This window comes from Macaca mulatta, chromosome 17, assembly GCF_049350105.2.
Source record: "Macaca mulatta isolate MMU2019108-1 chromosome 17, T2T-MMU8v2.0, whole genome shotgun sequence".
Lineage (NCBI taxonomy): Eukaryota > Metazoa > Chordata > Mammalia > Primates > Cercopithecidae > Macaca > Macaca mulatta.
The window spans coordinates 12,727,369-12,753,859 of record NC_133422.1 but is presented as its reverse complement, the minus strand read 5'-3'; the positions used below and the strand labels follow the sequence as shown (position 1 = coordinate 12,753,859).

The 26,491-nt window shown below is 42.2% G+C and overlaps 1 protein-coding gene across 3 annotated transcripts in view; it reads right to left on the bottom strand.

Moving 5' to 3' along the window:
• Nucleotides 1-710: 710 nt before the first annotated feature.
• Nucleotides 711-26,491, bottom strand: part of LOC114673536 (uncharacterized) — a 159,129-nt gene continuing 133,348 nt past the window's right edge. Inside the window, exons 2-4 of one of the 3 annotated variants that reach the window (XR_013407888.1) lie at nt 13,947-14,181; nt 11,041-11,181; nt 1,177-1,521 (exon numbers count right to left, since the gene is read on the bottom strand). The gene's annotated coding sequence lies outside the window, so the exon portion shown is untranslated. Of the gene's footprint in view, nt 1,522-11,040; nt 11,182-13,946; nt 14,182-26,491 lie in introns of all 3 variants that reach the window. The other 2 variants (XR_003724285.2, XR_013407886.1) reach the window with 2 other exon arrangements.

Genomic DNA, 26,491 nt, shown 5'->3' with positions numbered 1-26,491 from the left:
TAAAGAATCAGGATTTCGCTCCTTTGCACTTGCTCGCCCTGGCTGCTTGCTTTGTTCGCAGTTAAATGCCTGGTGCCTCAGGATCAGACTCAAGTTTTGGACGCCTTTTCTAGCTCTTCCCCCATGCTCTGCCAACAGGCCGGATGCCTGTCTATCCCATCTCATCACCCATGGCTGTTCTAGAAAACTCATTTCTTTTTAAGAGTTTATTTTACATCGGTGAGTGAAATCACATCGAAGCCTCTCTAAAAGGGCAACCTTCCAGGATTGAGAAAGGATGCACTGGTGCACAGTGCTGGGTGGTGCTTTCTTTAAAAGAGGACAAATCAGCAGGGGCAGGATCAGGGAGAGGCAGGGGAGGTATCCGCACCTAGGGTGCAAAATTTAAGGAGGCACGGACTCTCAGTGTCAGCTCTACACTTGCACAACCCTGAAAGCGAGCGCCTCCTTAAATGTGGGCCAAGGCCCCTCACTTCCCTCACCCTGTGGCCTCACCACCTTTTCTTCTTCCTGCCTCTCGTATCTGTTCTGTTCTTGTAAAACTGGTTTTCCAGGTCATCCAGTTGTAGACCTAGTGGGCCACCCTGATACAAATCATTCTAAAAACACTAGATGGCTACTGTGGGAGACTCTTTTGACAAATAAAGTGAGCTTCATTGTTTGACTAGAATACTGGAATTTTTACTTACATGCATTCTTCCTAAAAGCTTTACGAAAAGTTGACTGATTTTTATCAATTTTTGCATCCTTCAAAATCACTTCAGAGAGGTTTTCATTCAGCTTCCACATGGCTATATGTGTCACCACCTTGAAATAAAATGACAGATAAAAAGATGTCCAGTAGTCACAGGGCTGTGATGGCCTAAGAGGTCGTGGTCAGTCTGGCGCTGTTCGTCTGCTGCTTGGCAGTGGGGATGGAGCAAGAGGAAGCCGTGTCAGTCACATGGGCAGGGCAGCAAGTGTCATCCAGGCTCTGTGTCCACACAGTCTTCAAAGCTGGGGAGGTTCATTGGAGGTGAAGGGTGACTATTCTTAGTGCCTAGCAAAATCTCTGGGGCTTCTCTCATGAGTACCGGCTATTGTGTTATCATACACAGATCCAGTCCTTCTGGCCTACTGTGTGCCCAGGAGGCTGGCCTCTCTGCCCGGCAACTTCCCGCTCTTGGCCATGACATCTGGTTGGGTTCAGCCAATGGGAGGTCAGAGCATGGGATGAGAACACGATCAGGCTGTTTCTCCCACTGCTCCTTGTTTCAGGCATATGCTGACTGTGGTTACCTCCTTCTTCACTGACAGCCCCTGCCGGGTGGTCCCTCCAGGACTCCAGCCCTCCTGGGCGCTGATCAAATGGTTTTTTCTCCTCGCTGCTTCAGGCCTCCAGGTGGTAACAGCTTCCTGTTGGTGCTAGTTCCTTGAGGATCTTGCCTGGTGAATTCCCTTCACTCTGCCTACACTTCTGTAAATAGTCACTTTTGGGTTAAACTCTTTTGAGTAGAATTCCCTTTCTTGCTGGAAGCCCAACTGAAATAGAAGATGACATCTATTTTTTAATAGCTATATAGAATAAATTGTCTTAATTTCCCACTAAAGAAAAAAGAAAGCAAAACAGTAATCTGAGTTCACCTTACAAAATGTATGAATTCAGCAAAGAAAGGAAATGTAAATCTAGGAAAGGAGCTCTATTAGTCACAAGTCTCCAGAGAAACAGAACCAAGAGGATGTATATGTGTGTGCATACACACCCATACACACACAGCACACACACACACAGAAACGCACACAGACACACACATACGCACACACACAACACACACTCACAGAAACACACATAACACATACAGATACACACACCGTACACACAAACACACAGACACACACACCGTACACACAAACACACAGACACACACATACACACACACACATACGCACACACACAACACACAGATACACACACCGTACACACATATACAACACACACAAACACACACAACACACACACACACATACACACACAACACACAGATACACACACACCACACACAAACACACGTACACACACAGACACACCTCACAACACACAAAAACACACACAGAAACACACACACACATGCACACACACATAACACACACATTAACAGAAACACACAACACACACACACACACACACACAGAGTAAGCCAGAGAGAGAGAAATTTATTACAAGGAACTGGCTCATGTAATTGTGGGAGCTGACAAGCCCACCATCTGCAGTGTGGGCAGCAGCACTGGAGACCCAGGAGAGCTGCGGTGCACGTGGAGTCCAAAGGCAGCCTGCTGGAGAAGTCCCTCTCTCTGGGAGAGGCAGGTCTTGTTCTATTCAGGACTGTAGCTGGTTGAATGAGGCCCACCCCCACTATGGAGGGCAATCTGCTGGACCTAAAGGTCACTGAATTAAATGATAATCTCATTCAAAAGTACCCTCTAAGGCGACACATAAAATTAACCGTCTCCAGAACCTAGATAATTCAATAACTATACAGAGATCCTCAATGATTCAGGGCAATTGGACTGATAAAGAACTATTTTTAGTGTTGTTACGCTATATAGCATCTTAAATTTAGCTAGCAGTTTCCTCTGCTTTTGATCACATGGGGGACACATTTTCCTTCTTGATCATTTCATTTGCCAAGACCTGTGGAAAAGAAGTGTTTTCTTGTTCATCTGAGGACAATGAAACACAAACACAAACACCAAAAAATAGATTTACTGTTCTATATTTGTATCCCTTAAATAGCTCAAGCCAAGTGCCTCCTGACGTTTATGAGTGGCTGGCTCTGGAGTTAAGCGTCATTGTCCCTGCACACGCAGTAGACAACACAGGGCATGTGGCATGTGTGGGTGTCAGTGCCCAGCCCCTGCAAAGCTCTCTTCAGTGAGGTTTGGGGCAGATGAAATGTGCTCTCTCAACCTCACTAACCATCAGAACAAACATGTATTTTATACTCTAAGTTTATTGTTCGGATGAGGCCCAGTGCTTTTAATCTTTGTAATTAAAGAGGCAAGAATGTGTTTTTAATCTTCTGAGTCAAATTTTCTTTTATTTCTTAGGCAGAAAATGACAATTCCCCAAAATCTGCATAGACAAAGAAACTAATCACTCATGTAGAAAACTACATTATGGGACTCCAGGGGCTGTGCAAGGGTTGGTGGGTGATGGGAAACTTCATTTAAGAGAGATAAAATGGCTCTCAATTTTAAAAGAAGATCTACATATGAATAGAAATCCCTTCCCTAATGTTTTCTCCACAGTGGCATCCTTTGTTTTAACAGGATTCTGAATACAGTGTGAGGCATCCTATTATTTTCCATAGCCAAAGCATTGCTGTCATGAGTGGCAAAGCATTTCTTCCGCTGAAATGGAATTGATGTTGGCGTACTATTTTCTATTAAGAAATTGTTTATTATGTTTATGTTTATTATGCCAGCTCTTTTATACCCACAGGAAGAGAGGCAGGAACATCTAACAGTTACTCTCTGGGGCTCCATGGCCGCAGAGGGGGTTTCATGGGGTAGAGCAGGCAGTGTCGTGATGTTCCCCCTTCTCTCCAGTGGGGCGACTAACTGTTTGTGAAAACACCAACGGATAACACAAATAGCAATGCACTGATGTGTTACCAACTTGACAGGGACTGAGATATAGACCCCTTCACGTTGACGAAGCCTGAACTTCCCATGGCAATTCATCCCTGGACTGAAAACCAGAGAAAAGGCACTGCTGAGATCAATGAAATGTCCAGTGACTTTTCCCCAGGGCAGAAGGCCTGCTTGCCTCACAGTTTTATAACAAAAAAGAGGTTGCATCACAAAAGATATACTACAGGCTGGGCGCAGTCACTCATGCCTATAATCCCAGCACTTTGGGAGGCCAAGGCAGGCGGATCATCTGAGGTCAGGAGTTCAAGAGCAGCCTGATCAACAGGGTGAAACCCCGTCTTAAAAATACAAAAAATTAACCAGGTGTGGTGGCGCACTCCTATAATCCCAGTTACTTGGGAGGCTGAGGCACGAGAATCACTTGAACCCAGGAGGAGGAGGTTGCAGTGAGCTGAGACTGTGCCACTGCACGCCAGCCTGGGTGACAGAGCAAAGCTCCATCTCAAAAAAAAAAAAAAAAAAAAAAAGATATGCTCCAAATATACAATGCCACAGGCACTGTAGAAACAGTACGGCACATCCTCAAAAAATTAAACATAGAATTACCTATGATCCAGTCATTCCACTTCTAGGTATATACACAAAGGAATTGAAAGCAGGGTCTCAAAGAGATACTTGTCCACCCATGTTTCCAGCAGCATTATATTCACAATAGCCAAGAGGCAGAAGTGATCCAAGTGTCCATCAATGGATTAATGGAACACAGGATTTGGCATATACTCACTATGCAACTGTTATTCCTGCCTTAAAGAGAAGGGAATTTTGACACACGTTGTAACATGGATGAAGCTGAACCTTGAGGACATTATGCTATGTGAAATAAATGAGACACAAAAGGGTAAATATTATATAATTCTATTACATGAAGTACCTAGAGTAGTCAAATTCATAAAGGCAGAAAATAGAATGGTGGTTACCAGGGCCTGGGGGCAGAGGATAGGAAATGGGACATTAGCATTTAATAAGTACAGAGCTTTGATTTGGAATGATGAAAGTTCTGGGAATGGATGGTGGTGATGGTGGCACAACATGATGAATGCACTTAACGCCACTAAATTGTGCATTCAACAATGGTTAAAATGATAACTTTTATTTTATGTCTATTTTAGTAGAATTTTTTAAAAAGATACTCTCCAAGGGAACCCCCATTCTTGCCCACACAGAGAAGCTGCTAGCTCTATTATCCCCCAAAAGTTAAAAATCTAAAAATTTTGAAACTGGGCTCTATAAGGCCCCCACATTGAGGGACTATATTTCACATAAGCATACTAGAGTTATCTGTAAAACAACCGTATAGTGTTCATTCTAATCTATAACATGATTTTAATGATCCTCAATGAATTCTATTGTTGTCCTCGTGAAATCTCAAGCAGAGACTCTCCCAGCACGGTTAGGGGAAGAGATGAGGACAGGTCAATCGTGATGACTGTTGCACTCAAGACTCTGGACTCAAGTTTGACAGTCCAGAGTTGTACCCTCTAGAGAAAGATGCCCTGGACACATTTACCTCTGTCCATGAGTACTATACATTTCAACAGTAACTAGCCCCAAAGGAAAACACTAGAGATTGACACTAAATTTTTAAAAGTTAACACAACATAAGGCACAGCTGCCTTATATAGTCTTATTTTGTAAGTACTGTAGTTCCATTAAAAATCTTGGCAAGATTCAGGAGGAATATTCTTGTGTTTGGGTCCACTGGCACCAGAGACAATAGCCATGTGCATGCATGCATGCTTCAATAGATGCAAAGAAAAGATTTGGTTGGTCTCTAGGTGGCCTGTTTATACAACGATGCAAGCACCAGACGCCAAGAAATAATTGTCCTTGTGTTCCAAAAACTATTGTAAGTAGCCATAGCAAATTCGAGAACCACATCTTTCAGTTGTGTCTAATTCAGCCGCCTGCCTACAGATACACTTCCCTGAATTCCTCAAATGATTATTACCTAAAACCAAAATATGCTATTGTCATTCATATTAATGGTTTACAGAGCAGTTCCCTAAGACAAACTTCCCTGCTATCTGAAGTCAGGATCCTCAACACAAGAAACTACTGGTTAGGAATCCTCTATTAATAGCATAATATTATGAAAAATAATATTATAGCATAATATTATGAAAAATAATATTATAGCATAATATTATGAAAAATGCTATGTAGTAGGTAGAAAGAAAACCCAATCAGACAAAATTCATGTTAGCTTTTATCAACAGTTTATGGATGGAATCCAATAAATCACTGACCGAGATTTTTATTTTCCATTTCAGCTAAGGTCAGGAGTTCGAGACCAGCCTGGCCGACATGGTGAAACCTTGTCTTTACTAAAAATACAAAAATTAGCTGAGCATGGTGGTGGGTGCCTGTAGTCCCAGCTACTCAGGAGGTTGAGGCAGGAGAATTGCTTGAACTTGGGAGACAGAGGTTGCAGTGAGCCGAGATCATGCCACTGCACTCCAGCCTGGGCAATAGAGTGAGACTCTGGCTCAAAAAAAAAAAAAAAAAAATTCAAAAGAAAATTTTTTCATATTCTGATTTCCTTTAGGCTTAATTAAATTTATTTCTGGTCCCTAGAATGTGACTATGCCTTTAGGTGAGCTATTCAATCAACTTCTTTTTCATTCATGCATAATTTGATCTGATTTAAGATTTGATTGTCATCTAATCAATCAGACCTAGATAGTGATTCGAGTTCCTTCGTAAACTAACGCTGCTGAGTTCACCTATTTGGATTCCATATATCCAGGGATTACTCAAATGGCTTGAGTATGATAATTTAATTTGCTGATGCTAAGACTAGAAAATTGTTCTCAGTAAGCCGAAGTCAGGGTTTATATTGTTTTATTTTGTTTTTCTCATAGCTCCCTTACAAATTATTTTTTCCAATTTCCCAGTCAAAAGGCCGAATCCACTTATTACAGTGAATGTCTAGACCAGGGGTGTCCAATCTTTTGGCATCCCTGGGCCACATTGGAAGAAGAATTTTGTTGGGCCATACATAAAATACACTAACACTAATGATAGCAGATGAGCTAAAAAAAAGAAATCATAAGAAAATCTCATAATGCTGGCTGGGCATGGTGGCTCATGCCTGTAATCTCAGCACTTTGGGAGGCTGAGGCAGGTGGATCACCTGAGGTCAGGATTTCAAGACTAGCCTGGCTAATGTGGAAAACCCCATCTCTACTAAAAATACAAAAATTAGCTGAGCGTGGTGGTGCACGCCTGTAGTCCCAGCTACTTGGGAGGCTGAGGCAGGAGGATCGCCTGAACCTGGGAGGCGGAGGTTGCAGTAAGCTGAGATCACGCCACTGCACTCCAGCCTAGGCAACAGAGTGAGATTCCGTCTCAAAAAAAAAAAAAAAAAAAAATCTCATAATGTTTAAAAACAGTTATGAATTTGTGTTGGATCGCATTGGAAGCCATCCTGGGCTGCAGGCAGCTCACGGACCATGAGTTGGATGAGCTTGTTCTAGATCATCATAATAGCAGCCAGCCCTGAGCCCCTAGGAGTGTCACCCTGTCAATTCTGAATTCCTCAAACAATTATTACTTAAAACCAAAATATACTATTGTCATTCATATTAATGGTTTAAAATCTCATTTGGGAAGTTATGTCTTAATGCATGTTCTGGTTTGCTATCTATGTGTTCTTTTGACTTTTTATTTTATCATTTGGTCAAGAATTCTATTTAGAGAATTTGAGCTACAGAATGCCGTATTTCAAAGTAACTTCTACACTCCTGAGTATTTTACATCCACAGATGGATATTGGTTACTTTTTGGGCACCAAGCACTGGATGAGGCCGTGAGGGTTTATGGAGAGCAAAAGCCAACATGGTCCTCAGACCTGTGAGAGACACTGCCCTCAGGCCAAGGACAAAAGATGTGCTTAAGGATTAATTCTTTAAAAAACAATAAACAAGGCCCTTTCCTTTTTACAGTTTTGTTAAGTTGCAGAAGATATATCATATCCTTCATCCGTAATCCTATATAATTAAAATATCCTAATGAGTGCTGAGCAATGTATTTTTCTTCTAAGAATCAGTAACCTGTCATTTCTTTCACTCCACATATTCCATTCACTCATTCTATATTCTGGGATTCCTATCAGAAGAATCAGCATTTTTGTTCCATAATTTGAAATATCAAAACCTCCTTTGAATAAGATTTATGTGTAGAAATGTACAGCAAGGCATGTGTGTGTACCTATATACTTCAAATTATAATAAAGACGCCATTCTTATCATCCTCAGGTTGGCCCAACCTGTACGGACTGAGCCTGGCCCACTGTCCTGGCTCATACAGGTCAATGATTTGGCACTCCTGATGGGTCCCCCTGAGCAGCCAAATCTTCTATCACCTTGAACACATTTGGTGGGATAAAATATTGCTCAAGTTTTATGAACACAGTCTGTGCAGAATGAAAATGATAGAAAGAAAGAGAAAGGAGGGAGGGATGAAGGAAAGAAGGGAGTCACAAAGTGGCTGAGGCCAAAAAGAGAAACCTAAGCAAAAGTAGGTAGACCAGAAGTTCAAAAAGTGTGACTACAGGAAAGGTGCAGAATTACTGCTGCCAGAAGATGCTGGAAGCTTTGGTCCTTCTCCACCACCTCCTCCTACTGAAGTTCACGATCACAGGGTCACTAGCAATCTCTTCCTAGCAACAGTTTCCTACTGGCTATGAAGTCATTCATCAGACACCTCTTAAATACCTTCTAGGCCCAGGTGTGGTGTCAAGCACTTTGATCCTTATTCCTTAATCCCACAACAGCCCTACGGGGTAGGCGGGGACCATGTAGTCCTGTGCTTCACACAGAGGAATTGCTTGACAAATATTTGTTGGAACACTGTATGTTCTCACTTATAGGTGGGAGCTAAGCTCTGGGTATGCAAAGGCATACAGAGTAGTATAATGGGCATTGAGACTCAGAGCAGAGAGGGATAAAAAGCTACATATTGGATGCAATATACACTACTCCTGTGATGGGTGCACTAAACTTTCAGACTTCACCACTATGCAGTTCATCCATGTAATTAAAAATCACTTGTACCCCTAAAGCTACTGAAATAAAAAATAAATAAATAAACGTTTGTTGAATAAGTAGTTTCAATCAAATAGAAAACGTGTTTTGATGGAGCACACTGGGGATTTCATGGGAGCTACTAAGAGGAGTATCGGAGCACTCCTTTCGGAGGGCACAAATTATTTTACCTCCCTTTTCCCAGTGTCTAGCGCAGAGGGCAGCAGCCAGTGTTTGTTGAATGAATGAGTGAGCGTACAGATAAATTAAAACTAAGAAAAGCTACCCATCAATAGGCAAATCAGATTCTGTTTCAAATCTTTATTTGGGAGTTTATAATTACAAAAATTCTTTCTTCAAGGCAGATTTCACTCTGATTATATTGCCTTTGCTGTGCCTGAATAAAATATTACAAATTCGTTCTTCTTAAAAACAAATTTGAATCTAATCTGTTAAACAGAACCAGCTTTCAGCAGATTTTTTGGCTTCTCCCCTGCTGGTCTATATCCTGTGTCCACAAACAATGGATGAAAAGGGAGAAAATTCAGTTTAAAATATTTTCCTTGCACAGAAGAAAAAAAGCCAAAAAGGAAACTTAATGTTTTTTGCCCGACTCAATCTGGGAAGAGTTGATGGAATTGGCTATTTTTGCATTTATATACTCACAGCCTTATGTTTCTTGATAGTTTTTATCTACCTCCCATCAGAATCATCACAAAGTTCTTTACCAATTACACAGCAAAGAAATTATATCATTATATAATGCCACAGATTGTGACAATTCAATGTTAAATAGCAGCCTAACATACTGAAAAGTATAACAGGAAGGAAAAACATTAACAAATGAGCTCATCTAGCTTATTATAGGAAGCAGGTCTTCAAAGCTCCCATTCTGTAGCAACAGCAGCAGCAAACATCAGCTAAGAGGGATGGGTGGATCAAGCACACATGTAGCAAATAAGAATCTTAAAAGCAGCAGGGTGTGGGCAAACTGAAGTTTCATTTTCTACGTAGCTGACTCAGTCCAGCATGGACTTAGCCTTCCCCTCAAAAGTCCTCTGAGGTCATCAGACTCTGTTAATTTTCTCCTAATATTCCATTAAAGAATCAGAGGCAGGCAAGAAGTCAAATTTGTAGAGTTCATTATGAAACTGTTGTATGGTGATGGTGACGGTACAGGCCTTCCTTGTTCACTGTTCACATGGTTTCTGGCATTTGAAAGCAGGGAAATGTGCTCATCAGAGTGGAATTATTTTATTTCCATACATGGCTGATTTGCAGGGGGCAGGGGGAACCCATTCTATTATGGAGGTATATTATGCAAAATACATCTGATCTATTTCACAAACACTTTTTACTCTTTAATGTTTGCTGGTCTTTGACTTGCTGCCTGAATTCTATCAACTTCTAACACAGACTTTGGTCTCTTCTGTGACGCTGGCTGCACATGGTTGAATGAAATAGTTGAAGAGACCATATCTAGAAGGAAGACAGCCAAAGCTTCTAAGCACAGGAAGCCAGATTCCCTGCAATAAGCCAGATTTGGGGCCAGGTATTTTCCATCCAAAACCATGAAGCAGGTATCGCTGCTCCATTTTATGGGGGGAAAAAATAAAACTCTGAGACTTCAAGAGATTAAGTCAACATTTCACAAACTATGGTTCATAGAGTTCATGAATCCAAATCACCTGGAAAACTCGTAAAATGCAGTTCTCTGGGCCTCACCATAAAACAGCTCAATCAGAATATCTAGGGTGGGGCCCTGGAATACGATTTTAGCAAGTCCAGGTGGTTCTCACATACCAAGGTGTTACTGGATGAGCAATGTACCCAGAGTCACCCTGCTAGGAAGGGGTGGAGACAGGATGCCCACTTAGGTCTATGGACTCCAAAGCCTGTGTTTTTGCTGTTTCTGAGTTCCCTTCTAACATTCTAACATGTTATGAATACAACCAACTTAAAATATCACAGTAATAATAACTATAGTTTTTTTATTGAATACTTAGTGTGGTAGACCAAAGAATACTTAACACACACTATCCCAGTGATCCTCACAACACCTGAATGGGGTCCGTATTATTACTTTACTATTATCTATTTTGCATATGTGGAAACTTAAGTTGGAGAGGTTATTTTAATCCTTAGCCGTCTGTAGCAAAGATAGTGTTAAGAATTACTTTCAGGAGGCTGTTGGATTTAGTCAAAACAAAGGATTTCTATGCAAATGAAGCTTTACGACAAATGCCTTTGTTCTACCTCCCACATAGACAGCCCCTCCTAAACCCATGCAGTGTGGAAATTCTGGAGACTGCGCTGGTCTTACCGGAAAGCCTAAGTTCTTAACCATTATTCAGTGCTGCCTCACACATTGAACACTCATTTCTTTTTAGCATCATTATTTCATTTGATTCAATTCCATCAAATGCTTGTGGAGCACCCAATCTATAATAGGTATGTGCTGAGCCTGTAGGAGATGGAAAGACCAATTAGACAGAACTTTGCACTCCGAAACCTCACCACCTAAGGAGATAGGGAAATACAGACCGTAAATAGTGTAATCAAGATCACAAAACACAAGAAAAGAACAAAGGGGAATGGTTCATTTTAACTAGGAGAACAGGAGCTCACACTCTCAGCCACTACATCTACCTGTTAACAAATGACCATGAGATCAATGGAGGAAGGAAAAAAGAAAAAAATGTATTTTCTGAGTCACAGCCTGCAGATTAGGGAAACGTAGCTTCCAGGAAAATCAAAAACACTTCTCCAAAGAGAAGAAAACAGTGGCATTTCAGCCTTCCAGGGTCTGTCTTACATGCATATTTATCAGGTTTGGGAAATGCCTATGAATATTTATGGAGAAAGTAAAGCATGCACAGTGAGTTAACATGTATGTATCATATATTTCATGTTCACTTGGGGGCAGGCTTTTAATATTAAAATGAGGAGGAATTCTGCTCATTTATGTCAGAAGGTGAACTACAGTACGCAAAGACCCTTGACGCAGTCTGTAAGCTGGCTGGAACCAGCTTAGGGTCTATAGCTGCTTACAGGAAAGAATATTTGTAAGAGCGTTCTCCTGCCCAATCGGTGCTGCTGGCAGGACGCCTAAGGTAGGGGTGTCAGTTAGGCAATGTTTTCCTAGAAGGGGTTTCCGCCTAGCTGTAGGGACCAGGCCCAGTGGCTCACGCCTGTAATCCCAACACTTTCGGAGGCTGAGGCCGGCAGATCACTTGAGGCCAGCAGTTCGAGACCAGCCTGGCCAACATGGTGAAACCCCAAAAATACAAAAAATTAGCCAGGTGTGGTGGCACACCTGTAATTCCAACTACTCGGGAGGCTGAAGCAGGAAATCGCTTGAACCCAGAAGGCAGAGGTTGCAGCGAACTGAGATCGTCCCACTGCACTCCAGCCTGGGCGACAGAGCCAGATTCCATCTCAAAAAAGAGAGAGAGAGAGAGAAAAAAAGGAGTTTCTGCCTAACAGTAGGAAGAAAGTCTTATGGCAGTTAACAAACCTCGTGGTAGTTAACAAGGTGGGAGTATGTGACCAAACCCTTCTCCCAGCTGTGGCCACTTAATTTCTCCTCGAGAGGCTCATGGTAGCCACAGAGAGTCCGCCTCGTCTGCCGGCTGGCATACAATGCTGACATGCCTTTCTCACCACTGTTATCCCTCCCCCAAAGCTCCCTGGAAAGATGGCTACGGACCGGCTATCAGGAGGAGCAAGTGGCAGCTGCCTGAGACCATGGGAAGAAGGCTCAGACACTGAGAATGCGCTGGGAGGGCTCTTGCGGGGAGCTGGGCGCGAAGCTTTGTCCTGCTCAGAAGGGCAGTCTCCGACCCCTTTCCTGGAGAACTCTGACTCCCATTTGGGAAAAACTGCAACATGTGATACCATTCCTCTATTTCCATAAAATATCATGATTATTTCGTAAACCTAAAGCTTAAATTACTGTCCATGCATCAGAATATACCAAACAGTCTGCATTATCTATATTTGCAATGCTAAATAAAAATTGCAGGAGGCCACTGTTTCAGGCTAAACTCCAGCACTAGGCCCCAGTAGACTAGACTCCATCAAAATGAAGTCACCCTGGCGAAAGTTCCATGTCACCAAACCCAAACTAACTGATCTTCCTGACCTTCTGAGGAAGCGAATGTGAGAGCAAGACAGAGAAAGAGAGAGACGGAGAGAATATCCCAAACAGACCAGTTTACAGCTTCAATCAGCATGATTATGAAGTTTCTCTGCTTTAATCCTTATACAAAAAAGGTAGCCTGAAGTAGCCTGAGGTTAACTAATCAGTTACTTTTCTATTCTTCTGTGTCTCTGTTCCCTACCTTCCAAGAAAAATCACTTTGAAAGGACTAATATATTCTTTTATTCTTTGTTCTTTGCTTCTGCTTTCTTCAGCTCTCCTCTGTCAATAAAGTCAATCTCTGCTCAGCTCATCAGAACTCATTCTATTTTATGGGATGAAGTATTGCCTGATTGTAGAATTGCAGTGAAGCCAGTTGAAATCTCTAAATTTGTGATCATTTTGTCCTTTGACAGCAACCTGTAGAATAATACTTACATACCCAAATTTTAAAAGTGTAATGCCTGACTTTGAGCACTGGTAGATATTATCCAAAGTTTCCTATACAGAGAAATAACCTCTCAATGTTCCTATGTAACCGATTTTGTTACAATAAGGAAAAAAATGTTGGTTTAAAAAAATGCTTCTCTTATTAGTCCTAGCTCACTGTGAACAGGCCATTTGGTAAGACACCATTTTTTGCTGTCAGCATTTCTTAAGACCTTTGCTTTATCTTCCTTCCACTGTTCCTTTCTTTCTTTTGTGTCTTCTGCCCAGGGTTTAGGGCAGGGAACACCACCCAGACAAATGGGTGGGGAATCTGTAGTCTTCTTCCAGAACTTACTGATTTCCACCTGGTCATCGCCATCGCTCCTAGGCTCAAAGCTATCCTCCTGCCTTAGCCTCCTGAGTAACTGGGACTACAGGTGTGCACCAACATTTCTGGCTAACTAAAAAAAAAATTTAGAGATAGGGTCTCATTATGTTGCCTAAGCTGGTCTCAAACTGCTGGCTCAAGTGATCCTCCCACCTCAGACCCTGGGATTACAGGCACAAGCTGGGATTACAGGCACAAGCCACCACACCCAGCCAACCTTGCACTTTTATGTTATGGAGATGGTTTACTTCCCAAAGCCTCATGAACCAACCTCTGCTAGCTTCCAACTTTTCTTCTGCAGCTTCTCCCCTTCTCTCAACCTTCACAGAACTGAAGAGTTGGGACCTTGCTCTAGATTAGGTCTTGGCTTAGGGGAATGTCGTGGCTGGTTTCATCCTCTACGCAGACCACTCAAACTTTCTCCATATCAGCAATACGGCTGTTGTACTTCCTTATTTGTGTGTGTTCAGTGGAGTAGCACTTTTCACTTTCTTCAAGAACCTTTTCTGAAAAAAAAATTAAAAGCATGGAAAAAAGTGGAAGGTGGATCAGCAAGTGCTGGTGTAGAAGCCGAAACAAGTTATCCAGAAGATCTAGCTAAGATAATGCGTGAAAGTGGTTACACTAAACAACAGATTCTCATGTCGAGGAAAATCTATATGACCACATTCTAGGCCATAAAGAACACTTTAACAAATTTAAAAATTAGAAATGATATAATGTGTGTTCTCAGACCACAGTGAAAATCAAACTAGAAATCAATAAAAGATAGCTAGTAAATCTCCAAATACTTGGACAGTAAACAACACACTTCTTAAAAACACATGAATTAAAGAAGAAATCTCAAGATTAGGTTTAAAATATTTTGTTTATTCATTTATTTATATATATATATGTTTGTGGACATAGTCTCACTCTGTTGCCCAGGCTGGAGCACGGTGGTATGATCTCTGCTCACTGCAATCTCCACCTCCTGGGTTCAAGTGATTCTCATGCCTCAGCCTCCCAAATAGCTGGGACTACAGGTGCAAGCCACCACAGCCGGCTAATTTTTTGTGTTTTTAGTAGATTTGGGGTTTCACCATGTTGGCCAGGCTGGTCTTGAACTCCTGGCTTCAAGTGATCCGCCCACCCCAGCCTCCCAAATGCTGGATTACAGGCGTGAGCCACCATACCCAGCCTAAAATATTTGAACTAAATTCAAATAAAAATACAACTTTTCAAAATGTATAAGATGGAGGAAAAGTAGTGCCCAGTAAGAAATTTATAGCATTGAACACATACATTAAAAAAGAAGAAATTAAAAAAAAAAAGAAGAAGAAATATCTGACATCAATAATATAAGCTGCCACCACAAGAAACAAAAAAAAAGAAGAGCAAATGAAATCTAAAGCAAGCACAAGGAAAAATAATAATAAAACTAAAGCAGAAATCAATGAAATTGAAAACAGAAAATCAATAGAGAAAATAAACAAAACCAAAAGCTGATTCTTTGAAAAGATCTGTAAAATGGATAAGGCTTTGGCCAGACTAATTTAAAAAAAAGAGAAAGAGGATACAAATTACTACCATCAGAAATGAAATAGGAGCATCATTACAGACTCCATGGACATTAAAAGGATAGAAAAGGAATATTATGAACAGCTCTATGCCCACAAATTTGGTAACCTAGATGAAATGAACCAATTCCTAAAAGACAATTCATCAAAATTCACACAAGAAGAAATAGACAATCTGGATAAACCAATATCTACTAAAGAAATTGAATCAGTAATTAATAATCTTCTAAAATAGGCAGCTCCAGGCCCAGATAGGCTCACTGATAAATTCTATCAAACATTTAAGGAAAAAAGTATTTCAGTTCTCTGCAATGTCTTTCAGAATACAAAAGCACACGCAGTACTTCCTAACTCATTCTGTGAAGCCGGAATTACCCAATACCGAAACCAGACAAAGACATTATAAGGAAAGAAAACTACAGACTATTATCTCTCATGAACATACATGCAGAAATCCTCAACAAATTACTGGCAAATTGAATTCCAACAATGCATTAAAAAAATTATACATCATGACCAAATGGGATTTATTCCAAGTATGCAAGACTGGTTCAACATTTGAAAATTAATGTAATCCACCAAATCAACAAGCTAAAAAAGACGAATCATATGGTTGTTATATCAGTAAAATATTGTTATAGTAATAAGTACGTATACATATATATTTCATACTTTATATCAATAGATGCAGAAAAAGCATTTGAAAAAATCCAACATCCACTCATGATTAAAACTCTAAGAAAACTAGGAATACAGGGGAACTCTCTCAACCTGATTAAGGGCATTCACAAAAAAACCTGCAGTCAACCTCATACTCAATTATGACAAACTAGTGCTAAAATCAGAAGCAAGGCAAGAATGTCTCTTCTCATCATTCCTTTTCAACACCATACTAAGCAAATAAAAGGTATACTGCTTGTAAAGGAAGAAATAAAACTATCTTTGTTCACAGATGACATGATTACCTATGTAGAAAATCTGAAATAATACAAAATAATAAACACTTACAGCAAGGTTGCAGGATACAAGGTTATTATACAAGTCAATTGCTTTCCTACAAAGTGGAAATTGAAATTAAAATACAATAAAATAGTAGAATTTGATATTTAAAGTGCAATACCATTTACATCAGCACCCACAAAAATAAAATATATACTGAAATACTTAGGTATAAATCTAAATATGTTCAAGATCTATATGAGAAAACTTACAAAATGCTAATGAAAGAAATCAAACAACTAAATAAATGGAGAAATATTCCATATGGATGGATAAGAAGGCACCATATCGTCAAGATGTCAGTTTTTTCCCAAATTGATCTATAGATTCAATGTAATACCAATCAATATCCCAGCAAGTTATTTTGTGGATATTGACAAATTAATTCTAAAGTTTATATGGAAAAGAAAAAGACCCAGAATAGCCAACACAATATTAAAACAGTAGAACAAATTCAGAGGACTGACACTACCTGACTTTAGTACTTTCTGTAACGTAATCATGACGGTAATCAAGAAAGTGTTGTGTTGGCAAAAGAACAGACAAATATATTCATTGAAAAGAATAGAGATCCCAGAAATATACTTACACAAAGAGAGTTAACCAATCTTTCACAAAGGAGTAAAGGCCATACAATGGAGTAAACATAGTCTTTTCGAGTAATAGTACTGGAATAACTGGACATCCACATGCAAAAAGAAATCTAGACACAGACCTTATACTCTTCACCATAATTAACTCAAAATGGATCACAGACATAAATGTAAAATTTAAAACTATAAAACGTCTGAAGATAACATAGGAGAAAATGTAGATGGCTTCGAATATGGCAATAACTCTTCAGATACAACACCAAAGGTATGTTCTATGAAAGAAATAACAAATGATCTGGACTTCATTAAAATTAAGATCTTCTGTCCTGTGAAAGACACTGTCAAAAGAATGAGAAGACAAGTGATAGACTAAGAGAAAATATTTGCAAAAGGCTTATATGATAAAGAACCATCATCCAAAATATAAGAACTCTTAAAATTCTGACAATAACAAAACAATCTAACTTAAAAATGGGCAAAAGATCTGAACAGACATCTCACCAAAGCTGTACAGATGGCAAATAATCATTTGAAAAGATGCTCAACATCTTATGCCATTAGGGAATTGCAAATTAAAACAACAAGATACACTACACAACTGTTAAAATGGTGAAAATCCAAACCACTGACAACAACAAATGCCGGTGAGGACGTGGGACAACAACAACTCTCGTTCATTGGTGGCACTGCAAAATGGTACAGCCACTTCAGAACACAGTTGGGCAGTTGCTTACTGCAAAATATACTCAACACATGATCGAGCAGTTGTGCTCAGTGGTATTTTTCCAAATGAGTTCAAAACTTGTGTCCACACAAAAACCTGCACATGGAATACCATGTGATCCAGCCATTTCACTTGTAGGTAAATACATCCAAAGGATTGAAAGCAGAGTCTCTTGTCAAGGAATAAGTCATGCTAAAGAGAGGAGAAGAAGGAGAAGGAGAAGGAGGAGAAGGAGGAGGAGGAGGAGGAGGAGGAGGAGGAGAAGAAGGGGGGGGGGAGGAAGAATGGTAGTTTCCAGGGACTAGGAGTAGGGAATGGGGAATTATTGTTTAATAGATACAGAGTTTCAGTTTTACAAAATGAAAAGCGTTCTGGAGACTGATGGCAGTGATCTTTGCACAACAAGAATGTATTTAATACCACTGAACTGTATACTTAAAAATGGTTAAAATGGTAAATTTTACGTTATGTGCATTTTACCTCAATAAGAAAATTTTAACCTGCACATGGATATTTATAGCAGCTTTATTCATAATATTCTTGGAAGGCAACCAGCATGTCTTTCAGCCAGTGAATGGATACATAAGCTGTGGTCCATTCAGACAATGGGATATTATTCAGTACTAAAAAGAAATGAACTATCAAGCCAAGAAAAGACATGGAGAAACCTTAAATTTCATACATATTACTAAATGAAAGAAGCCAGTCTGAAAAGGCTACATATTCCAACCATATGACATTCCGGGAAAGGCAAAACTATGAATACAGTAAAAAAAAAAAAAAAAAAAAAAAAACATTGGTTTCCAAGGATTAACGGGGAGTGGTGGATAAATAGGTAAAGCACAGAGGATCTGGAAGGCAGGGAAATTACGGTGTATGATACTATAATGGTGAATGTATGTCATTATGCATTTGTCAAAAAACCATAAAATGGCCGGGCACAGTGGCTCACACCTGTAATCCTCAGCAGGAGGATTGCTTAATGCCAGGAGTTCAAGGCCAGCCTGGGCAACACAGCAAGACCCTATCTCTACAAAACATTTTTAAAACATTTTCCAGGCATGGTGGCGCATGCCTGCAGTCCTACCTACTCTCAGGAGGCTGAGAGAGGAAGATCTCTTGAACCCAGGAGTTTGAGGTTACAGTGAGCTGCGATCGCACCACTGCACTCCAGCCTGGGCAACAAAGACCCTGTCAAAAAACAAAACAAAACGAAACAAAAAAACATACAATGTACAAGAGTGGATCCAAATGTAAACTATGAACTTTGGGTGATGATGTGCCAATGTAAGTTCATCAGTTGGGATGAATGATGGTGGGGGGAATGTTGATAATGTGAAGGCTGTGCAGGTGTGGGGCAGGTGTGCAGGTACATGAGATATCTCTATGCCTTCCTCTCAATTTTACTGTGAACCCACAACTGCTCTAAAAATAACACATAAATGAAAAATAGAGTAAATGCTGCACCTGGAAAGTTAAGAACTATTTTGTCCTGGTTCTCTTGACTCTATTTGTAGCAATTCACTACATTGCCCACCCATTCCTGCTTGAAACTCTCCTGCCTTGGTTTTTTGTAACATACTATTCCATTTCTCTGCCTCGCTCTTTTTGTGTGCCTTCTTTGTCTTTATTTCTTGATTTGAGACTTGCTTTATGCATGCCCCTCGAATGTTCCTAGCCATGTCTCTCTACACACCACCTCCCACAGGGAACACATCAGCTCTCAATTTCCAATGACAATGGCTGCTGTGTTGAGGACTCCCAAGTCAACCACTCAGCTCTGAAATGTCACCAGAACCCACCACCAAATGCCTGCCAGATGTTCCTCATGGAATACCTCCTGTCATCTTGAACTTGCCACATCTCAAGTTCATTGCTTTATTTTCAAAGCCAGCATCTATTCCTGCCAAGAAACATATTTCCCTCTCTGTCTCCTAGGCTTACAGTCATCTTTGATTCCTCCTTCTTTCCTGATCTCCATATGCCATCAGCCACCAAGTTCTGTGGACTCTTCCATCTGTTTCCTAGTTTGCAACCCCACAGTTACCGCTAGAAGACAGGCCCTCTCCGCCTTCTGTCAGGCATTTTGCAAGCACCTCTCAATTTCTAGTCTCTCCTCCCTTCATTCATGTTTTAATATGCAACCAGATCTGTCTTCTGAGGTATCTTTTTGTGCAATTTCCCTCTGCATCTGGAAGCCAATTTTGGATTCCTGTGTTGAGCTGAATTGCCCACAATGGTCTCTTCCCACCGCGGAATCCGTCAGAATCCATCACTTAGACCTCTCATTTGGCATCTACCACTTCCTGCCTTATATTGCAGTTATCTTCTTACCTGTGTCTGCACTCCCTTAACTAGATTTTAATGGCAGAATGAGTGCTTGTGGGCTGAAAATGCCCACAAATAGAGTAAGGCCCCAACCAGCAACACCCCAGGGGCCCTGGCAGCTCTCTTTTGCTTCCCAGTGACTGTAAAAAGCTGTTCACAGAGCACTCTCACACGCATTCACGAGGAGGAATCAAATGTGAGGTCACAAAACACTCATCCGTCCAGAGGAGGCCATTGGCCATATCAACTATTGTCTCTGTCATCAATTGCTGCTCATTTATTTCTTCACATGCCACACAGCCCTGTTTCGCTTACTTAACCCATTACCCTCTCCACACCCTGATGTCTGTTCCATCCTGGTACAGCTAACGAGTGCACGCCTGACAGCCTACATCTGATTTTTTTTGCTCAGTCTCTGTCTCCTTCCGTGTCCTGTTGCTGTGCCACTCCTGCCATCAGCCTTGTGTTCATGTAATTCTGTTCCACTGGTATCCACTTTCCTCATCCCTAAACATCTGTGCTATAGATTGTGAACTTTTACTACCTTTTAAAATAAGCAGATGTACCCTCCCCCCCCCAAGCAAAAAGCTGTCCACTCGCTCTAAAGAAAGACGTTCTTTCCCTGGGCAGATAACTTCAGCATATAGAGGAAATATTTCTAATCTAAATTCTAGTTTAAAGACCTTGTCTCCCAAGCAGTTATCCCTCTCACCGAGGTGCTCGTCTCCTGCACAGTTTCCCTTTGTGAGCCCGTGTATCTGTATGTATGCCCTCATCATCTCAACTGATAAACGCTTGTTCTCTGAGGACAGATCAAGGTGAGAAATCTCATCTTCACCTCGCTGCACCTGCCAGTTATCCAGCTCCGCTCCTCCCCAGATTGGGAAGCCGTGCAGAATGCAGACATCACATTCCATCACACAGCAGCCCAGGACACCTCGCCTCCTGCCCTCTCCTGGGTTCAGCTATAACATGGGCCATCCCTACACGTGAGCGGAGTTGGTCCATCTCTATTGGGCAGGGAAATCCCTGCTAGAATTTCACATCTTGTTGGGCTGCTAGCGATACTCAATTTCACACACTTCAACTTTAGATACCTGGAAACCCCAAAGTCATGCGATCTTCTCTCACAGAAAGAAGGAGGATATGAGCACAGGTTGTGCTGGGCCTGCTGGGAGTTTCAGCAGCAGCACCAGCAAGCCAGGCAGCATGGGGCACCCTGTCTGGGATGTGAGCAGCAATCCCATGTCAGCCTTCCTGGCCCAGCAGAATGCTCTGACTCTCTTCAGCAGTCTCTCTGTCCTGGGCACCCACAGTGCTAGATTTGTTTGTTTTTTGAGAGGGTGTCTTGCTCTGTCGCCGAGGCTGGAGTACAGTGGTGCAATCTTGGCTCACTACAACCTCCGCCTCTCAAGTTCAAGCAATTCTCCTGCTTCAGCCTCCCTAGTAGTAGCTGGGACTACAGGCGCGCACCACCACGCCTGGCTAATTTTTGTATTTTTAGTAGAGACGGGGTTTCAGCACATTGGCCAGGCTGGTCTCAAACTCCTGACCTCAGGTGATCCTCCCACCTCAGTCTCCCAAAGTGCTGGGATTACAGGCGTGAGCCCCTGCACCCAGCCATAATTATTTGTTAAAAGTACTTCTGTCACTCCCCCAGTCCCCCATAGCTGTTTGGCAGCCACCCAGACCTGCATAGCTCTATTAGTTGCACTCTTTTCTGAGTCTCTCTAAATTCATCCTTAAATGGGTATCTCTCATATTCAGATACACAGACGGCATACCTGGTCACTTCCAAATGACAACTGCTTCCAAACATGCATACTGGTAGCTCACTGTCCGTGAACTTGCCATGTCATTTCTAAATAGCATAATCAATTGCCTCTTACCTCTGAACTTGTGGGCCACCTCTTCAGAGCTCCACCTGGTTTCCCAGTGTCCTCCTAGGGCAGGGGGTTGTGAACTGTGGCCACTCCTGCCGCCTCCACTGGCCAGGTTGTTCTAGGTTCCTGGTTGGGCTCTGGTCTGACCCTTTGGCCGTGGGGGCTTCAAAAATGCCAACCCTGTAGTCATGATTACCTACCTATTTAATGTCCACACACAGACACACACACACACACACACACACACACACACACACACGCATGCATGCACGCCCTTCAGAATATGGGGTTAGAAGGAACTCAAGCAGTTATCTGAGTCATCTCCCAGCCTTTGTTTATGTGTTCATTCATTCATTCATTCATTCAGTCAGTCATTCATTCAGTTATTAAACAAATAGTATTTATTCTACATGATACCAAGCCCTGGGGGTTCAAGAAACAATGAAACTAAGCCCCTTAATGTGGTAGACACCTGTTGTTTGATTTTTTGGTTTCTTTGTCTTTTTGTTGTAGTATGGATCCCCGCTTTGCTGACAGTAGCTCCTGGGTTTTCTTTTGTGAGCCACTTGTCCCCTGTTCATAGGCTATAGAGTTTCAAAGAGGCCTGCCCTTTCCCCATCCCCAGCCCACGGTGAGGGATGGACACAACGCCCGGTAGTTCTGACCAACCAGAAGCACAGTGACTGGCCTAGGACAGTGCTTCTCTAATATTTTAGTCTCAGGACCCCTTTTTACTCTTAAAAAAAAATGTGGACTCAAGAGTTTTTGACCATGTGAATTATATTTATAAATATTTACCATATTTGAAATTTAAACTGAGGAAAGTTGTAAGTATTTATTTATTGTGCTAACCCAATAGTCACATGAATGAGGTAGCCAAAGGGCAGGGATAGAGGTCAGGCATGGCCTCAACAGCACGGCCTCCCTCTCACCAAGACGGATGTGGCTACTGCCCGTGCTGAAGGAAACCCAAATCAACACAAATCAACACCAGGCTCCAAAACGGCAACTTCCCTCAAGGAAACCAATGAGGCGCTTGGTAGCAAAATGGCCATATGGGGCCCCTTTTATGCTGGAAGTGGTGGCAATTCATTTCAGTAGAACTGACGACATTCTGATATGGATTTGCCTTTCTTGCTTGCAGCGCCCTAGCCGGCACTACTACCTGAAGACTCCAGAGTGTTTGATCCACATTCTTACATCCCATGTAACGCTGCACCCACATAGCATCAAGAGCCTTACTTTCTAGCACAGGAGGTGAGATAGCAGCCCCATGACCATGAGACCCACTGGTATCTCACATCCCTCCGGCCCTGAAGCTGCTGGCTTAACAGATGGACAGAAATATCTTCCAAAGCACAAATGAGGAGCCAATGAGGATGTGATGCCCTGCACAGACAGGGTGCACCCTGCAACACACAGTTTGCATGCTAAGCCAATGAGCAGCATATAGCACGTGGGTCCAGGAAACAACAGGTGGGAGCAGGAATGGCCCAACTTATCATCTTGCAGAAAAGTTTTGCCTCTGGTCCCTGTACCTCTAAGCTCCATAGTTAATAGTTTCTGGCTGTCAAAGGGGGACACAACTGCTGATGGACACAGCAGGAAGCCCACTGAACTTTCAGCTATGGCTGCCACTGGGCACTCAGGCTCCTTATGCCAAGGGACCAGCAGACAAGAAGAAGATCTCCATTCTGACAGAAACAATAGACCTTGATCATCAGGAGGAAGTCGAGTTGCTGTTACAAATAGGAGCAAGAAGAAATATGTTTGGTACCCAGGTGAATCTACTGGGTCTCCCCAGTCCTGGTCAATCGTACAGTACATGGACAAGTGCAACAGCCATGGCCTTAGAAGTGAATGCAAACAAGTGCTTGCATAGCTTAGGGATGAGTGTCTGGGTCTCTCCACTGAGTAAGCACAAGCAGGGGGGAATCCAGAATGAGAAATAGAGGAGGGAGATGATGAGGCAGTTGTAGCCTCAAGTCAAACTACAGCAGTGGCGACTGTGGCTCCCTCCACCAACATTCCTGTTCTAAGTTTTCCCCAGGAGAAGAGATGCACTAGAGAGCTGAAGGACTTCTTTCCAGGACCCAGATGGAGGAAAAGGCTCCAAGAGGGGCAAAATGTGAGCTGTGGTGGAGACTGTGCTGCCTACCAAGGGCCCCTGCCTGAGGATGAAGGATTCATTCACCCAGCTGTTAGGAAGATTGTCTGATAATAGCTCTTAGCTGTCACCATCTTCAAGAATGACTTTGGCTAAAGAGAGCTGCCTCACCCAAGATCACACCCAGGGAAGCCTGCGTTCAATGACACATCCACCTGGGGGACAACTCAGAAAGGCCATCCCAACATTAGTGCTCCCTGTGAGGTGGGCTGAGATCTTGTGACTTCATTGCTGCCCCAATTCTCCCTCTTCCCGATCCTGCTTCCTTGCCTTTCCCCACAGACATCCATCCTAAGAATGCTCCTGAATCCTTTTCCTGCACACACATCTCCATTTCAGGATCTGCTTCCCAGGGGGAACCCAACCTGCAATGGTACCCCCAGCCCCAGGTGGGCCAGCTGCAAGCTGAGCCAACCTGCACTACTCTGCACACTTCAGCCTAGCCCAGACGAGTAAAGGCAGCATTCAGGCGCCTGTGATACTAACTCCAGAAGACTTTAACTAACACTAACATCCACTGGGCATTCTGTTTGAAAGATATTCATATTGATAAGTTTAAAAGGATTGTTAACAAATAAGATGTGAGCAGAGAGGACATTGTGGAAGATGATTCAGGAACTTCCAGTGTTGGTGGTGTCATGGATGAGCAATGCTTTTAACCATGATGGTCCAATTAAAAGGAGAAAAGTGGATTGGGAGAAAAGATGGGCTTGATTTTGGATTTTGGACCAGCTAAGGCTGAAATGATGGGGGATATCCAAGTGAAGATATCTACAAGGCAATTGGAAATTTAAAAACATCACGTGGTAGTTTGCCTCCAGGCCCTGCACTTTTGAGCTCTGTAGGGTCACAGTTTCTGACTCTCAAAGGGGGATACTTCTACTGCTGCACACAGCAAGACTCCCACTGAACTTCCTCTGACAGCTGCCACCCAGGCACTGGGGACTCCTTATGCCAAGAGACCAGGAGGCAAGAGTAGGATCATCAGCATGGTAAAGACTGAGGATTAGGATCTGAAGGACTTTCTAACATAGGGGATGGTGGAAACCATAGTCCTGGACAAGAAAACCCAAGAGAATTGCAAGACAGTCGATAGCCCATTTATCTTCCAAAATGCCCTGGATGAGGAGATGGTAATGCTCTTCTCTTGGCAGCAGTTTCTGATGTGTCACAACCCTCAGCTTCTGGAAGTGTTTCATTCTTTAGCGCCCAAATCCCTCATGAGCTAGTGAACTTGGTTCTTCTCTGGCTCTAAGTTACATAAAATACTTTGCATTCCTAATGACATTAAACTCCCTCAACCTTTCAGGATAAAATAATCTCCTATCTCTTCATTTCTTTTCCTCCTCAAGAAGAAAATTTTATTTTAACAAACAGACCTAGATAAGTTAAAAATTAATTACAGGAGACTACTTTAGAATTCCAGGAACCAGTGAAGCTCAGCAGATCACATGCCCAAACTGGATGACCTTAGTTGTTTTTTTTTTTCTTTTTTCCTAGTTGATGTTCTAGTCAACAAACACCACAGATGATGAGCTTTTCCCAGGTCCATGCTTTGCAGAATGCTTGCATGGTTTTATTTCAAACTTGAAAAAGACAGAAGATAATGTGATCTCTTAAAAACAAAAGTCAAGCTTCTTCAGTAGAAAGCTGGACTGGTCCTCATTGTAAGAACTATGAACTGCACCTGGATGGATTTGAAGCAATGCAAGGGTAGTGGCTTATGTGTCACCATAAAGGAGACCAAATGCTGAAATAGAGGCTGGATTCAAACCCCCGCACTCACCCTAAGTGTGTAACCTGAGTCAGCCTTCTTGGTGTACGTTGCTCACTTTTAAAATGAAAGGATTAAGCTAAATCACCACGGTGGTCTCTTGAAGTCAGCAATTCTAGGCTGTGATGTGTTTCCTTATAGTTTCATATTTCCATGTAAGCTTCCTAAGCCAATCATAAATCCTTCCGGGCAGACACATGGAAGTGATTTCCCTTTTCCCCTCATGTAACAGAACACATTTGTCAATGACAGTGGTCCTCAAACATAGCTGGATTTAAAAATCACCTGTGGTGATTTGAGATGGGTTGTAGCTGCTGATTTCTGAATCACTTGCCCAGGTATTTGGATTTGGTCTAGAATCGGGCCCTAGAATGTGCATGTGTAACACATTTCCCAGGTGATTCGAATGCAAGATGGTCCACCAACCATATTTGAGAAATGTTATTGTGCACAGCGGGTACAAAATACACACTGAATGACTACCAATGATTCCGATACCCCTCTTTCCTCCCATTGTAGGCCACAGCTTATTGTCTGAATGAGGATCTTCAATAGTGCCATCTGTTAAAGCTTTAGAAAGCATTTCCTGGCCAGGCGCGGTGACTCACGCCTGTAATCCCAGCGCTTTGGGAGGCCGAGGCAGGCGGATCACGAGGTCAGGAGATGGAGACCATCCTGGCTAACACGATGAAACCCCGTCTCTACTAAAACTACAAAAATCAGCCGGCGTGGTGGCGGGCGCCTGTAGTCCCGGCTGCTCAGGAGGTTGAGGCAGGAGAATGGCATGAA